The sequence below is a fragment of the Periplaneta americana genome, chromosome 14 (assembly GCF_040183065.1).
Source record: "Periplaneta americana isolate PAMFEO1 chromosome 14, P.americana_PAMFEO1_priV1, whole genome shotgun sequence".
NCBI lineage: Eukaryota > Metazoa > Arthropoda > Insecta > Blattodea > Blattidae > Periplaneta > Periplaneta americana.
Genome location: NC_091130.1, coordinates 149369758 through 149387774, shown reverse-complemented (window position 1 = coordinate 149387774; position 18017 = coordinate 149369758). Strand labels below are relative to the sequence as shown.

The 18017-nt window shown below is 34.5% G+C and overlaps 9 non-coding genes across 9 annotated transcripts; 3 read left to right on the top strand and 6 right to left on the bottom strand.

Moving 5' to 3' along the window:
- Positions 1 to 82, top strand: TRNAL-AAG (transfer RNA leucine (anticodon AAG)). The gene has a single exon. It is a non-coding gene; the product is annotated as a tRNA-Leu (tRNA).
- A 4675-nt stretch (positions 83 to 4757) lies between these two features.
- TRNAD-GUC (transfer RNA aspartic acid (anticodon GUC)) lies at positions 4758 to 4829 on the bottom strand. The gene has a single exon. It is a non-coding gene; the product is annotated as a tRNA-Asp (tRNA).
- Positions 4830 to 6687: 1858 nt separating this feature from the next.
- TRNAI-AAU (transfer RNA isoleucine (anticodon AAU)) lies at positions 6688 to 6761 on the top strand. The gene has a single exon. It is a non-coding gene; the product is annotated as a tRNA-Ile (tRNA).
- A 1701-nt stretch (positions 6762 to 8462) lies between these two features.
- On the top strand, positions 8463 to 8536 carry TRNAI-AAU (transfer RNA isoleucine (anticodon AAU)). Its single transcript has one exon. It is a non-coding gene; the product is annotated as a tRNA-Ile (tRNA).
- A 1327-nt stretch (positions 8537 to 9863) lies between these two features.
- On the bottom strand, positions 9864 to 9935 carry TRNAD-GUC (transfer RNA aspartic acid (anticodon GUC)). The gene has a single exon. It is a non-coding gene; the product is annotated as a tRNA-Asp (tRNA).
- Positions 9936 to 10019: 84 nt separating this feature from the next.
- TRNAD-GUC (transfer RNA aspartic acid (anticodon GUC)) lies at positions 10020 to 10091 on the bottom strand. The gene has a single exon. It is a non-coding gene; the product is annotated as a tRNA-Asp (tRNA).
- An 84-nt stretch (positions 10092 to 10175) lies between these two features.
- On the bottom strand, positions 10176 to 10247 carry TRNAD-GUC (transfer RNA aspartic acid (anticodon GUC)). The gene has a single exon. It is a non-coding gene; the product is annotated as a tRNA-Asp (tRNA).
- Positions 10248 to 11926: 1679 nt separating this feature from the next.
- Positions 11927 to 12008, bottom strand: TRNAL-AAG (transfer RNA leucine (anticodon AAG)). Its single transcript has one exon. It is a non-coding gene; the product is annotated as a tRNA-Leu (tRNA).
- Positions 12009 to 17773: 5765 nt separating this feature from the next.
- On the bottom strand, positions 17774 to 17845 carry TRNAE-UUC (transfer RNA glutamic acid (anticodon UUC)). The gene has a single exon. It is a non-coding gene; the product is annotated as a tRNA-Glu (tRNA).
- Positions 17846 to 18017: the final 172 nt, after the last annotated feature.

Genomic DNA, 18017 nt, shown 5'->3' with positions numbered 1-18017 from the left:
GGTAGCGTGGCCGAGCGGTCTAAGGCGCTGGTTTAAGGCACCAGTCTCTTCGGAGGCGTGGGTTCGAATCCCACCGCTGCCATTGCATTTTGATCTAGTACAAGTATATGAGACGATTGTCTTCATTTTGCTGACTTTTTAACACGTTGATGAAATTCTTATTTTCTTTCCAGAAATCGGGGAATTGGACTATAAATCTATACAGGTTCGGCTCCTAAGAGGGCTTATCTAACACACTACCGTGTTAGCTGTGTTTTGATGTGAATTATGACAAAAAAAAAACTGGTTATAAGTGTTGCCAGTTTAACAATTTTAAACAGCTGTTATGAATACCTATTATTTAGAGAATTTGCCAGTTTTATAACATTGATAATATTATTGGAAATGAAATAAAACAAAATACATGTCTGTGTTAAAGAATAGCCTATCTGCAGGAACAGCCCTGACAAGATTGGGATAAGTGGTTACGCTTTTCAAAGAGTCTGTAGCTTTACATATTTAGAATCTGAAATCAACTGCCAGAATAACATTAGTAATGACTGAGGTCCGTAAAAGAATTGTCTCTGCGAACAAATGTTATCGTGACTTAAAAAGCATATGAAATCAAGCCTTATCTCAAGCCAATCCAAGTTACAGCTATATAAAGTTCTCCCAATACCAGGAGCCACATACGCTTCAGAGACCTGGACACAGCAAAACAGATACAGACTCACTAGCATTGTTTGAAAAAAGAATTCCCAGATGCATCTTCAGAGCAGTACTGTCTTCCTCCGACGAGTTTGGAGCTGGGACCTGAGGTATTCTTGTCATCGGTGCGGGGGGTTGCAGGTAGATTCTTTTGTTGCTACAGCCAAGCCGAGCCGAGCGGAGTGGGAAGTATTAATCGTCCAAAAATATGCAGTCTTCAGTTTGTAGTAGTGTGTGAATATTTCATATACATATTGTTTACCTAGGCCAATATGGTTTTGTTATTAATATCTATACTAATAATAAATCTGTAGCCGAAATTTTTCTGGTAATTTTCGATTTTCCAAAAATAATTGGTACTAACATATATAATTAACCACCCTGAAACCGAAAATCGCTTTTTTGAAATTTTTGTTTGTATGTCTGTCTGTCTGTCTGTCTGTCTGTTACCTTTTCACGCGATAATGGCTGAACCGATTTCGATGAAAATTGGAATATAAATTAAGTTCGTTGTAACTTAGATTATAGGTTATATGGCATTCAAAATACGTTATTTAAAGGGGGGAGTTATAAGGGGGCCTGAATTAAATAAATCGAAATATCTCGCTTATTATTGATTTTTGTGAAATATGTTACGTAACAAAAGTTCTTTAAAAATGATTTCTGATAAGTTTTAGTCTCTGAAAAATTTTGATAGGACTGATATTTAATGAGATAAATGAGTTTTAAAATTAAAATAACTGCCATCTAAGGCGGTGTATTGAAATAAAAAACAAATGACTTCGTCTATAAGGGGCCTTGGACACAACAATCGAAAGCTATGAAACATAGCCTACAGACAATGTTTCTGTGCTTGTATGAAGTAATATCGGAAGGTAAATTAACCGATTTGTATAATTAATTATTATTTCATCATTGGAAAGTGTAGTTTCTCTGGATGGACATAATGCTATAATGTTATTACAGTAACTTGTGAGTGAATTGAGGACAGGTAAGACTAAAATAGCTTCTTATGCACAGAAAACGTGATAGGTTATTCTGTATATTCATTTCCTGTATTTCTTATAATAATGTTTATGAACATATTCATTTTTTATCTCAGAGAATTAACGAACAACGAGAGTGTATTGATTTAATATGCAGTAATAGTACGCTAGCTTAGCAATCCATTATTTTATAATTCAAATTTTAACTATGCTCAATTGAATCGTGTTAAAATACATATGCAATAAATGCAATGCAAAAAAATTGGGTAATGAGCCAAGCAGATTATGTTGCGCTGTTGTAAAAGTTGTTCCTCCTGAGATTCAAGAGCTCCCACAACAAATTAAAAACTTTCTAATTCTAGTACGTCCGTTATCAACACACTTTTTCATAATATAATATTATATAATATAATATAACTTAATATAATATAATATAATATAATATAATACAATATAATATAATATAATACAAACATAATAATAAATCTGTAGCCAAAATTTTTCTGTTAATTTTCGCTTTTCCAAAAATAATTGGTAATAACAATTAAGAAACATGTTAAAGGAATTTTCATTGCATCAAATGAGTGGTCTCTGGATCAAAATGATGGCATTTTAATATTTTAAATACAATTTAAATTAAGTAACATATTAAACGATTTATCCTTCTATGAAACACGAATGTTCCCTGGATCGAATGTCCTATTTTAATTATGTAATTACTTTATATTCATTTCTAACGGGTGCAGCGGAGCGCACGGGTACGGCTAGTATTAAATATATTGTTGCAATTTTTTGCTCAAACATCTCCCTGATATTAGCTATGTTAATATTATATGAATTACTCATATTAAATATTTCACCGTTACAAGTCATTTTTAAGGAAACATGCTGTGGAAAATTTTTTGGTTTTATTCTATTGGAATTTTAGAATATGTGTGATTGGTATCGTGAAAAACAGATTCCTATAATGTCATGCGAAAATCATTTGTTGGTGATATTTTACAATACAAATCAAATAGTTTTACTTCTCAAGTGAGTTCAGCAGTACAGTATATTTAAATTGATTGCTTTACAAATTTAATTCAATTCTACTAATCACTCAATTGTATAGTATAATCTTCTTTTCATTTAAATTATTGTAGTTGTATCATGATTTTTATTTTTATTTATTTTATTGTACTTGCATTTCTGGTGGTGTAATAGCCTTAACTTCACCAGAATAAATAATAAATAAATAAATACAATTTTCTACAATACTTTCCTTCTCTGAACACGTAAGTACGAATGGTTGTATCTCTATCTCGCCAAAAATACGTTAGAAAACTAATAGGCATACTGCTCTCGTAAAATGGGCGAATGTTTTCAGTATGATTGTACTTCCTTCCAGACTGCCGCTGTCACTGTTCCCTCCCACTCCAGTACCGCGCTAGACTAGTCGGAACCGCATTCCTCTCAGCATTAAACTCCTCAGAGGATGACAGTACATGATAAAGGGCTGTGAGACGAAGATACAGTCATGAAATGTATAGTCTTTATAATTAACCAGACGTAGTAACATGCATTAAAATCAACAGATTGAAATAGAGATGAAAATGGAGGAGGATCGCCTAACAAGGTAAAGTCGGAAGGAACAATAAGATGAGGAAGGCCAAGCTAGGGTGGGAGGAAGGAATTGAAAGTGGCTGTAAAAGCTTGGGGATAAAGAATTGGATAATGCTAGCAAATTGGCAATAAATAGGGAGGAATCGAAAGAGCTCCTGATTAAGGCCAGAGCCCACATCTAGCTGTAGAGCCATGAATGATGATGATGACTATTATTGAAACTAAAATCGTATTTTTATATAGGCGATTTAGAATTTAGTCGGAGAATGTAGCTTTATTAGCCACTTCTGATCAACTGGTCAGTGATTGTAATTATTTTCAATCAGACGTCTTTCTTCTTCGTGGCTACAATATTTTGTCTGGGCGCATATAGATAGATAGATTTATTCGTTCCATAATATTCTTACATTTGCTTTATAGCATAGAATAAAGAACATGTCCAATTCTTACGTTTAACAATAAAATGCAATACATATAAAATGCAAATATGAAATATGTACAGAATTAATACCTTAATAACAATAATATTTTATACAATGTAGTATGCTTACCATTTAATAGTATTATAATATTTACACAGTGCTGTGAAATGTCAAGAATTCGTCTACAGAATAGAAAGTGTGAGATATTAAGTATTTGTTTAGTTTTACCTTAAATAATGCAGGGTTTTGGCTATGATTCTTAATGTCTTAAGGAAGACTATTGAACATTTTTATCGCCATGTAATGTACTCCCTTTTGAAAGCATGATAAATTTGATGATGGCGTACGAAAATCATTCCTTCTGCGGGTATTTATACTATGTATGGCTGAGTTAGTTGGAAAATTTTCTTTATTACATAAGAGGAAATTTATTGTAGAGTATATGTATTGATTTGTTAAGGTTAGAATCTCTAATTTTTTTTTTAAATAATCTACATGATTCTCTAGCCTTTGCTCCAACTATTATTCTAATGGCTCTTTTTGTAATAAGAATATATTTTTACTATCTGCAGAATTTCCCCAAAATATTATTCCGTAGGACATAATGGAATGAAAATAGGCAAAATATATTGTCTTTAAGATACTGCTGTTTAGAAATTGTTGTAACGACCTAATTGCGAAGCATGCTGAGCTATGTTGGGGGGTTATTTCTTTGGTATGATTATTCCAATTTATTGTATTATTAATATGCAAACCAAGAAATTTGGTTGTTGATGTTTCTAGTAGAGGTATATTGTTGATAGTTGTGTCCAATGTTTCAGAGATTAAATTTGAAGTGACTTTAAATTGAATTAACATAATATAATATAATAACTTACCATAACTAACAGCCACTGTGTCTTAACATTACAATTAGTTCAGCAAGTCACTGACCTTATAAAAAATATTCTAAATCATGAAAATCCTAGCCCTACTTATTAGTAGGGTATACGGTATTTAGGCTACAATATGACTTTGAATACTCTATCAAATAGATTTTTAATAAGTATAAAAGTACAACCTCCCCGGCGGGGAATCGAACCCCGGTCTCCCGCGTGACAGGCGGGGATACTAACCACTATACTACCGAGGATGTGACGCTAAGGGTTTTCATCTACATGGTAAAGCCCATTCACTCCCCACTCGGTTAATTATAGCGCCCCTGCCGTTGTAGCAATGCATTCGTCGTTCGAACGAGATACACAAGCTTCGTCGATGTATTTCGATACCAACACGCCTCGTCTAAGTCGTGAATTTTGCTTAAAATAGTGCTCATTTGGGCAGATCCTTGACTACAGTGACTTGCAATATTTGTACAGACTCAGAAACAAAATTTGGAACTTGTAAAATGCAGGTAGCCCAAATTTTGTTTCTATGTCTGTACATAATATTCCTTTCGTGATATTTTACGTAGGTAACTACTATGTGGGTACTCCGGGGTTCTAGCACCCAACGGCTATACAGGCTATCTTGAACTTTTAGGATCAAAATTATACAGATGATAGAAGACTCTAAACTGAGCATTTTGACATAAGGAAACAGTAGTCGGAAATGGATGTTTCGGACGCCACGAGATCTTGAAAGTGTATGTGAAGGACGTTTCTGTAAGCTGCTTTAATTTCCATAACAAACAACTGCCTGACGCTTCCATGGTAATATTTATTTGTTATTGCTTACAAAATTTCATGCATCGTTACAATGCATGTATTGAGATATGTAGGTGGTCGCCACTTTCAACAACTGCTTTGAGCTCTAAGTTGTTGCTGTGAAGTGTATGTTGTTTTGGAAATAAAACTGTAAATATCTTGACTGCAAGGGAATGTGGTTCTAACACTGACCACTTCACATCCATGATCACCTTGGCAACAGATTCTTACCTGCCTGCCTCATTGTACAACAGACACCAGGGTTATTTAAGAGAGTGGAGCAAAATGTCATGCATTGTTCTGGATGTATCAAGGCTGGTGATCACCACTTTGAACAGTTGCTATGAAATGTAAGTTGTTTATGTGTGTAAAAAATTAAAACAGTTTGCAGAAATGTTCTTCAAATGTATTACTTGACCAAGACCTTATAGCTCCTGAGATATGCATTTCCGACCACTGGTTCCTTAATGTCAAAATGCTCAGTTTAGGGTCCTCTACCATCTGTATAATTTTGACTCTAAAGATTGGAGACACCCTATATTTAAGGATTGGATTTCTGTGCTGAAATTAATTTCGATTTCGATTTTCACTTTCGTGTCACTAGGTTCTAAAAAAAATGATGTTCTGGGATCATGTGATGTGGGTTTTAACAAAGAATATAATCCATCCAATTTACGCGATTCAATTTAAAAAATGTGCGGTTATCTATCTATCGAATTCTTCTTCACCGCAGTGTACGATAGCATTCATTATTACTCAATTATTTCAGTGTACATTTTGTTTTATGCATATACGTTGTATATAAACGCAGAATCTCGAATATAGGTAATATTATGAGATAGGAATTCCTCCTCAGACTTTAGCCTACTGTTAGATTTTCCACTATTTAAAATACGCAACGTTAAATATACTTGTACTGATTTACATCAGTACCAAAGTGTGGGCACCCAATGAAAAAAATAAATAAATAAAAGTCGGCGCCTGTGATCTCTTATCAGAATTGTTATGTGAGAATTAGTGAAAGCATTGGAAATGCCGTTTCGGAAAGGAAAATGTTTTGTAATTCACTTAGAGTTGAGATTACTTAATCATCTGAGATATCATTAGACCTGAAGAAAACTATCTGTTCCTAATTAATTCGTCGTTTGAAAAAAGATAACATACTGTGATAAAATCTTAGATATGTTTCTATATTCTGATCTTTACAATATTGATTTTAGACATGCCGTCTTTTTCCATCTTCCCGGTGAAATATCGTGCCACTCGGAATTATAAGTGTTTATACAAAATACATCTGCTTCAGCAGGCCCGTTAGCTCAGTTGGTTAGAGCGTCGTGCTAATAACGCGAAGGTCGTGGGTTCGATCCCCCCACGGGCCAAGTTTTTCTACACGTATATTTGGATGTCTCGGACAACTTGTGCATTGTGAATGCCCATTTTTTGGAAGAGAAAATGATTTAATTTATAGGAGACTTTTTTGTGAAGATGAAGTTTAATATTTAAGGATTGTGTAAACAATTTATGTTATAAAGTTGGATTCGTAGAAAAGGTAGTAGAATACGTTAGAAGTAAAAAGTACGTGAATAAATTATAGGTTTTTTTGTAAAATAAAATAACGAAACAATATGAAACACAATATAATTTCAATACGAATTATTTTGAAATTACAGTGACGAAAAGAGCACTGAAATGTAGCACAACACAAATTATAATAAAAATAATTGAAGAAATGGTAATAAAAACAAGACACAGTTTTCATAATGTGGATATTTTCATTCAGTTGTCATCACGTTACGTCACACTCAGCAGCGCTCACAGTGACAACTTTCCGCATTAAAAATCACCATTATAGACTCGTGTGCAGACCGCTACGCCGGTGTAGAGAACTCTGACGTGTTTTAACATGGCGTCGAAGGTATCCCTGTTCAGGCGTGAGCAATCATGTCTTACTTACTAGAAAAAGAGGAAAAATTGACCACGCAATATAACCTAAATGTCACTTAGCTAGCTCTTGATCTAACCCACTTTAATCATAATAATGATGATGATGATAATATTTACTTTCTTACTGGCTTTTAAGGAACCCGGAGGTTCATTGCCGCCCTCACATAAGCCCGCCATTGGTCCCTATCCTGAGCAAGATTAATCCATTCTCTATCATCATATCCCACCTCCCTCAAATCAATAATAATAATAATAATAATAATAATAATAGTGGCTTCCTGCCACTTAGATATCTCCTCTGCTAACCCATTGTAAACTCCTGTGAATTATTCACCATGAGGAGGATCTTCCTGAAGACTGTCTCGTGAACAGACTCTTGAACCTAATATGGAGTAAAAATCTGTTCAACTATACCCAATATAACAAATTTTAGTTTTGTTAAAATTAAAATATTGTAACACCGTCTATACTACAATGGGAATCTCGAAAAGGGCTCCAATAATCATTATTTCTAACAAAACCGCTTTTAGAATAACCATAAGACACAGGAATACAAAATTAAAAAAAAAAAAAAGGAAAATAAAAGTCATAATGTAAATAACAATGTTAATAATGAAATAAATAACACAAAAGAAAATCATGTAGAGCCAGACAAACTCAGAAATGACGAAAATTAAGCCACAGATTGAATTTCATATCCTGGAGTTTTCATGACTAGACTATCAAGAGGGTTAATAAAGATCACCACACATGAATAAAACGAATTACTTCTTAAAGTATGTGAATTATGTATGTTATTCTTTTTTTCAAAATGTTAGTAGATATTTAACGGACAACTAGATGGAATTTCAAAAATAATTATGGAGCAAAATGGAGACAATATTAAAAAATCATCAATGGGGTAATACAATTACCCATTCGTATTAGTGTTTCAAAATTACCGTTTATACTAGCGAGAAAGTTTGTAAGTTATGTTAGTATGATTCAGTGAACAGATAAAGGTGTACAAGCGGTGTAATTTGACCCACAGTGCACTCGTTGAGCCAATGTCCTATTTTACGTAAACAAAGCATGTGAGTTATCTAATATCTGCGTCGGAACACAAGACTCTCCAAGAACAAAGAGGCTTACAAGGGGGCCCGTTAGCTCAGTTGGTTAGAGCGTCGTGCTAATAACGCGAAGGTCGTGGGTTCGATCCCCCCACGGGCCAAATTTTTCTGTATCTTCATTTAAATGTTCCCCTTTATGCAAACAAATAGAATATTTCCAATTCTTAAAATTAAGGCGTATACCAGTTGTTTACACGGATCGGTAATAACATTTTATTGCATGTACAACAAAATTTCATAGTCCATAATTTCGCAAATTTCAAGAAGTAATAGAAGAAAATTTGCACTGCAATTTAAAAAGTAGAGATTGGATTTTATATGTGGTATAGTGAACTAACAGGCAAACTTTTTATGGAATAATTAACATTCAAAATTCTTAATCCCACTCGTTTTAAAACCCACGAGCCTCTGCTGTGATGAAAAGCAAACGATTGAAATACTTGTTTGGTGACATAGGTCGTCAACTCAGTCCATGTATTATGGTATTATGTATAACATTAAAATTTAACACGGGCCAGGTCAATGGCATTTAAGTGTGCTTAAATGCGACAGGCTCATGTCAGTAGATTTACTGGCATGTAAAAGAACTCCTGCGGGACAAAATTCCGGCACATCCGGCGACGCTGATATAACCTCTGCAGTTGCGAGCGTCGTTAAATAAAACATAACATTTAAAATTTAACAGATTACATTATCATAAATTAAATTTGTTTTTGTCACGCTATAAACTATATCTTTCAAAACCTTGTAGCGTCCTCCAAATTGTTGATATTCATGGTAACGGTAGTCACAGCGTTATTCTTTCATACGCCAATGCTATTTTATAATATAAATAAACTGTAAATGCAACATAGAAGAAGGAAGGCCTACTGACGTAATATCTGAGATTGCTCTAGGAAGTGGGTTCGATTTCCGCTTAGGTCATTACTCGATTAGCAGTATTTCCAACTACTTGACTTTCCTCGCTAAATATAATTTCTTAATCACAATCCCTCTGACGTTACATAGCCCCTCTGTCGACATGGCGTCGTTAGATAACGATTTTAAAAATACAATCAGCTTACGTAAGAATACAACATTTTCAGGTAGATTTCCCCTTATTATTTACTGTGAAATCTCAATTCAGACACGTGTGCTTGTTCTTTATCTTACAACATACCGTTCAAGTGCGCAGTTGTCTGTACGCAAATCACACATCACACATATTTTCCAAAATCATTCCACTTGAAGTTCTTAGTTAATCTCTTTCCTTCTCGCTCACATAGATTTACGTAGCCACTACTACAAAATAACTGCATTTCTTCAAAGAATAGACAGCGATAAGGATGACCCAGGACAGGCAGAGTTGCAAGCTGTTGTATTTTTGCATATAATTTCGACATGAAGCAATTCTGCAAAGTACAATGTGAATAAATATAAAAACTCAACCTCCCCGGCGGGGAATCGAACCCCGGTCTCCCGCGTGACAGGCGGGGATACTGACCACTATACTACCGAGGACTGATGAATAATTTTTGCTTAATGTATTTATTTGAGTACGCTTATTCATTATTCTGTCATTTTATGAAATTAAAAAAACCTTACCTCCCCGGCGGGGAATCGAACCCCGGTCTCCCGCGTGACAGGCGGGGATACTGACCACTACACTACCGAGGACTGATGAATGAGTTTTGCTTAATATATTTATTTGAGTACGCTTATTCATTATTCTGTCATTTTATGAAATTAAAAAAACCTTACCTCCCCGGCGGGGAATCGAACCCCGGTCTCCCGCGTGACAGGCGGGGATACTGACCACTATACTACCGAGGATACAAGGGCGGGAGTTTTAAGTAGGCCTAGTTCTTGAGTTATCTTTTGTCGATCCGTACGCTCCACATAAACAGTATTTATAATTCCAAAAAATTGATTGCCTTTGCATTAAAATTATATGCATTAAGTAGATAAATATTTATTTTTGCATATTTGCTATTGCAGTAAAATTGCTACATTTAGGCTATTTCTTCATATCACGATTTTTCATATATCGATTCCAGACACAAACTTACCGGTAAAATTGAGAATAGGTTCTTTTTCAATTACAATTACAAGACTGTAAAAAAACTTACTTATGAGGCCCGTTAGCTCAATTTGTGGAATAACTGCACGCGAATATTGTTAGTTTCCCCTTGAATAGGGTTTAGGGTTCATATATTTTTTGAAAAAAAAAAAAAACGTTACACTTTCGGTTTGAAAAAACCAACCAAATTTTATTGTTTTTAATTTAGAAACATCAGGAAAGGGAAAATAATAATAATAATAATAATAATAATAATAATAATAATAATAATAATAATAATAATAATAATAATAATGCTAAAAATCCCCATCGATATAGCAAGATCTCTTGGTGAACATTCTTACTGCAATAGTGTCATAAAGTTTATCAAATCAACTGGATTATTTGATAAAATTGTGTAATGTTTACTGTAATGAATTAACTTGTTAAATGTTACGTTATTATTAAAATAAGTTTGTGTCGCGATATGACTTTTGTTATAAGTTAAAGGGACAAGAAATAAATTAAAGAAAAGTAATATAATAATAATAATAATAATAATAATAATAATAATAATAATAATAATAATACGATATAGCGATCTTAAAATTGAACTTTAAACAATACTAAATCGTTGATCTTTCCCTGTGATATACTTGTCACATTAACGTATTTTCTCAAAGAATGATTTTGTTGTACCAAGTTATGAAATTCCACACAGTCCTTAATGAAAAACATTTTAAAAATGAGCATAGCTTTCACAGTTTCTATAGATAAGCTATTATTTTTGTTTGTTCATGTTCATAAGCAGTTCATCCTGGAAAACAGTCATAATTATTACCACGTCCGCTAGTGGCAATTGGTAAGACTTTTATGAACGAGAGTTATCGATTTAAACGTTTTAATTTCAAGAATAAGAATGTTAAACACAAATCCAAAAAAAAAAAATTCGGGAAAATTCGGCGTGCCGAAGAAGTTGATCGAGACGCCGGGACACAACTTCATAAGGGACGGTCTCGTAAAATACATATACGAACCCTATCCTTGAACCGAACTTCTGTTCACATATGCTACAGTTCAATGTCCCATTTCCTGGAAATAAAGCGAAAATTCCTCAACGAGCTAAAAAAAATAGGATAACTTAAATGAGGCGTGTAGTTGCAAAATCAGATACATCACTTTTTTTTCGAAAATGAGTTAATGTTATATTTCATATCTTCATATGATTCTACAACTGCTATAGCACTGTTATACTCCAAAGCCAGATACATCACATGGATTTGTACGATGAAAAATAGTATTTGTTGCAAATCCTTGGTTCCTTGCAAACATTTTTCCTTCGTACTGAAAAATTATGTTTTAGTGATAGATCTGATTGTGCAACTAAACGCCTCAAATAATAGTTCCCCACTCAATTGTCTCATTCTCTCATATGTAGTAAAACAGGACACAATGGCAGCGGTGGGATTCGAACCCACGCCTCCGAAGAGACTGGTGCCTTAAACCAGCGCCTTAGACCGCTCGGCCACGCTACCTCCTTGAGAAATAACGTGTATTACATAGCTAATGTTATCATCAGTCGACATCAGACTGCAGCTTCCCTAAGTCGTGAAACATGTAAGTTGTAATAGGCCCACTGTAAGGTAAAATCTCATGCCTTAATTTGCATCCAAGGGTTCACTAAGTGGGATAAATTTCAGAACACGGATTCTTTCCTTTCCCTCTTACTTCAAAATTCCAACCTTGTGCACACAATAGTAATATACGTTACAAGAGCGGTATGTTGACGTTTTCATGTTCCAGGAAAAGATTGAAAAAGCGAAACGTAGTTGAGCTTTTTTAATTTCCGAGAACATGAAAACAAACATACCGCTTGTGTATCGTACATTATTTTGTGCGAAGATCGTTTATTACATACCTGAAAGAGGAATTTCTAATTAGTTGCAATGAAATCTCCATCTTGGTTTCTGTTCAATGACGGCAACTTTGGAATACCAAAATATCTATCTTCAACATTGTTGCTAAAAATGTTTTCTGTGTTTACTATACTCCAGCAGGCCGTGATATACGTCTGTCTTTTTTTTTCCCCCAGTTTATAAATGCGAACTTAAAACAAACGGTAAGGTTATGTAATGATTTATTTTTCATTTTAATATTTTAACAATATTATTTATATAACACATTGCAGTAATAACATCGGCATCTGGAATGTTGTTGATTTTTTCACGGCTTCCTTAATGTTACTTGCATCAGGAATGCAATAACTTTTGTGGAGTAGTAGAGTTTACTTAATTTTTGCAAATATTTAAAAACAATAATTAACAGTGCAATTTAAGTGAAATTGCAGTGGTAAGTTTCCAATTTATAATTATTACTATATTGAACGTCTCTGAAAATAATATGTTAAAAGCCTAAAGCAGTAAAATGAATGTGGCGCTTAAGCGGTAAGAAGAGAGAAATTGTTATGTGTGTTACGTTGGGAATACTGAATGTGGTATTTCACACTTACCGCATCTTGGTTTTGTGCGGAAAGCAAGCAAATACGCACGATCTCGCACAAAATAAATTATTGGCACTGAAAAAGTTCCTTTTCGCAAGCATGATGATGCGCATTCGACAAACGCAGACAAATCTGCTCTTTTTAGTATTCTAAGATATAATTGTTAGTGATGAATCCGTATTACTGAAATTTCTTCTGGGTCTTTCCATTTCGCAAAATCAGTACTAAGTTATCTCTAACTTTCAGTTCTGCGATCAATTGTGTTTTCTTCTTTTCTTCACCTCAGTATACGCTAAAAATAATTAATCGGCAGTAGCGTGTGAGTCTTATCGCTGATCGGCCAGTACATTATACATCAATGTTTGCTGAGACTCTCTGTTTAAAATTTGAAAGTTCAATTTTGCATCGTACGAGACTATATACAGTGTGAATAATTGTTGGGAAATAAAATTATACTGTAACTTTTTCGTTGTTGCTGTTTTTGTAACATTATACAGAAAAACTTGTGCAAGGCGGATCATGAATAAGACGAAAATTTGTCCAATGTCAACACTCTATTTTAGTCCCGGTGGCTAGAATAGGTTTATTGTTTTTTTTTTTCATTATTTATTTTATATAATTCGGAATCTACCCAACATAGAAACGGAAAGCAAATATTTCAGGAATTTATTAAAAACTACTTTTATAATGCGAAAAAAAGATCTATGTACTGTTTTTGAACACCACATATTTAATCACTCAGTCCGGTTATTAATGTCAGTCAGTGAGTTATTATTCGTAAAGATAACTTCATACTGCGTAAAACTTGAACAAGTTGGATTACCTGTATCGAAAGAAGGGCAATTATTTGCAATTAGTTTGTTCAGAAAATTGTAGAAGATGGCTACGAAACATGTAGGTACGGTACAAGGTTCGGTCACAAACAAAAATATGTAATAGTAGGCCTAATAATTTGAAGAGTTTTTCGAAAAAAAAAAAAAACAACCATAGTCTAAAAACATCAATTTTCTGAAGAAACAAAAAAAAACTATCTGGCATGAGTGTTATTGACACTTCAAATATGAAATTTATCATGTCATTTCTTAAGGTGTTGTAGAAACTTTGGAAAACTGAAATACAGTTTATAACTTAAATTTCCTCATAGAAGTAGCTTGCATGTGTAAATGTTGATAACTATGGATAATGGTTGTTTTAAGAAAAAATACTCAGTTGTGGCTGAAGTGTGCCTCTCCTTTAATCTTCTTTTTCTTTATTATATCCTGTTTCTTCTCCTTTCGTTGCTTACGTTTCTTCCATGGGATTACTTCTGCACCTAAAGATGACTCCATAACTAATACAACAATTCATGTGCTAAAGTATTTTTCTTTGAGGTGGCTTTTGCCGCGTGCATAAGAAGCAGTACTGCCAATCTATTTACTTACTTACTTACTTACTTACTTACTTACTTACTTACTTACTTACTGGCTTTTAAGGAACCCGGAGGTTCATTGCCGCCCTCACATAAGCCCGCCATTGGTCCCTATCCTGAGCAAGACCAATCCAGTCTCTATCATCATATCCCACCTCCCTCAAATCCATTTTAATATTATCCTCCCGTCTATGTCTCGGCCTCCCCGAAGATCTTTTTCCCTCCGGCCTCCCAACTAACACTCTATATGCATTTCTGGATTCGCTCATACGTGCTACATGCCCTGCCCATCTCAAACGTCTGGATTTAATGTTCCTAATTATGTCAGGTGATGAATACAATGCGTGCAGTTGTGTTGTGTAACTTTCTCCATTCTCCTGTAACTTCATCCCTCTTAGCCCCAAATATTTTCCTAAGCACCTTATTCTCAAACACCCTTAATCTCTGTTCCTCTCTCAAAGTGAGAGTCCAAGTTTCACTTACATAAAGAACAACCGGTAATATAACTGTTTTATAAATTATTTTAGATTTTTTGACAGCAGACTAGATGATAAAAGCTTCTCAACCGAATAATAACACGCATTTCCCATTTTTATTCTGTGTTTAATTTTCTCCCGAGTATCGTTTATATTTGACTGCCAATCTACTACAGTTCAAAATTGTATGGATAAATGTACCGAGGTGATTCAATCATTCATTCATAGTATTCTGCCCAAGGGCAGATCTTTCACTGCAAACCCAGCATTCTCCAGTCTTCCCTGTTTTCTACCTTCCTCTTAGTCTCCGCATATGATCCAAAAAATCCAAATTTGAGATACTAAGCATGTAGTGAGCGCACTGTAGCGGCCATCTATTGAATTAGTTGTTAGTGAAAAAAAAACACCATAAACCTATGTTATAGGAGTGGAAATTTTCAGTGGTTTTCTTAAAATAACCATAGTCCAAAGATTTTTTTTTTTTTGTGAAGACAGCCACTGTCCGGGACGATGGCAGCATTTACAAAAATCGCATTCATAGCATCTTGAAACATTTATCCATATAATTTTTAACTGTAGTAGATTGGCAGTACTGCTTCTGCAAAAGCCACCTCAGAGAAAAATACTTTAGCACTTGAATTTTTTTATTAGTTATGGAGTTTAGGTGCAGAAGGAACCCCGTGGAAGAAACGTAAGCAACGAAAAGAGAAGAAATAGGATATAATAAAGAAAAAGAAGATTAAAGGGGAGAAACACTTCAGCCACAACAGATAATTTTTTAAACAACCATTGTCTACAGTTATCTGCATGTACATATGTATTTCTATGAGACAATTTAAATTATAAATGTACTTCAGTTTTCCCAAGTTTCTACAACACCTTAAGAAATGGCATGATGAATTTCATATTTCAAGTGTCAACAACTCCCATGCCAGATAATTTTTAGGAGAAAGAAACTTAATAAAATACTGGTGCCGGTACCTTAATACAGTAGAAACTCTATTATCCGTGACAACGAAGTGGTTGGTCTGAACGGTTAATCGAAAAATCGGATAATACGTACCTTAAAAATTTTTTCGTAAACTAAGTAAATAATACTTTCGTTAATTTCTCCGCGGTCTTTTTTAACACGCTAGGTAATGAATCTGAAGTTTACTAATTTAGTTCGGTTGTCAACGACGTGTTTCAAGGCACAAGGAAACTACTGGTAGTGGCTGTCAGTGGAAGAATAGGAATAGTAGTGGTCTCATGTTATAGATTTACATACTCTATACACTTTATCCTTGATTTTTATTAAATTTCGCACAGTTGTAACATGAGTCTCGCATTCTGATAAGCCACAGTTTCTCTTTCCCCAAACCACTCAGTTATTTGCACTTTTTTCGATACCAGCACAACATGTTTTCTTTTGACACTCATGGAATACATTTTATATAGAAGTTGTACAATACGGCAACTCGAAAAGTAGACCAAAATGTGCTAGTGTAAAGGCTTGTAATAAAACTATCTAGAAAACATACATTAGTACATTATGCAACGAGCCTATAATAGTAGTATTTAAGACGCGAGTATGTTTATGAAACGAGCGCATGCGAGTTTCATAATTTTCATACGAGCGTCTTAATTACCATTATAGGCAAGTTTCATACGACTTTTTATGCTCGGCCATATTTCTAACTTGAAATTATTCATAAGTATTCATGTTATTCTTATCTGACTGGGGAGCGGAACTGACCTTGTGCAATATCTCGTAAATTGTGAGATGTGCGCAGACGCGAAAGTATTGATTTTTTTTCCCGAGAAACCAATGTTATTGACCTTGATATAATCTAGAGAGTAAAATAAAAATTAATCTTGATATAACCTTGAAATTGACTTAGGCATTGAAAAACGAGATGACAAATTGAATTTATTTGAATATTATTTACAATTGACTCTAATTATTATAGTAACAGAACATAACCTTCTGCGACAGTATTGGATTTCCAGCCTCCGTGACGTTTAGCTAGTTGTCTTTCGATTGCATATCCGAGAATAATCGATACTTGCGCTTTCATATTGCTACAATGGTGTTTTCTGATTGGTGGAACACCTGAACTTTAATGAGGTCCATTAAAGGGCTGCTACCAGGTGTATAATGACTACATTTCGGCATGGTCGAGCAAAAACTAATATAACGTACAGTAGTGCTTTATATGTTTCTGTAGAGAAAAAAAAAAAAGAGCGAGGGAAAGACAGTCGGATAATCCGCCAATCGGTTTATAGGGTGACGGATAATCGGGGTTCTACTGTACATTATAATGCAGTGGATTCATAATACTGCACAACATTCTAATGTGCATTATTTATTGTAATATTACAACGTAATCTAATCATGTTTGTGTGCATTGTGTTACATTCCATGCTTATGACTTGTGTTTGTATTTCTTGCCTCTTCTTGATAAATGAGTGATTATATAAATCAACAGCTCTAATCATAACAGATGAACAAACAAAATTAACAATAGAACAAGACAACTTACTACTTTCCAGGTGCGAACCAGTAATACAATTGTATCCCGCCCAGAGTACCGAGGATCGACCTCCGGCGAGAGAACTAGACCACATGAAACCGTAGTAGTTAGGTTCAGAGTGCAGAAGGCTACATAGTAGCAGAGTATAAAACATTTTCGAACTGAGGATTGAATAAATGGTTCCATGCTGGAGAGTCCCAGACACCGGATCACAGAGGAATGTGAATTTAATGCTACACGAAGAAAGAGATGAAGACGAATTTCAGCATAAGATCACTAAGCTTTCTGGAGCCAATACCAGATAGGAGACCAGAACATATCGACCGGATAATGAAAATCTGTATTTCACATATAGGCCTACCGCGCAAATTAACTGATTAAAATGATGAACTAAATAAAAGCTTTCCGGTACCGGGAATCGAACCCGAGCCTCCTGGGTGAAAGCCAGGTATCCTAGCCACTAGACCATACCGGACAGACACGACAAACATGAAGAGTACTGCAGATAACTACGATGTGAATGTATATTGCTGTTCAAGAACGGGTCATCTGGAGTGGAAAATTCTAGGAAAAACTTCGATGTTTCAGCCGCTACAGTTTACTGTAGTGGTCCGTGAATGTTGTGGTTGAAGAAGTGTACATAAAGG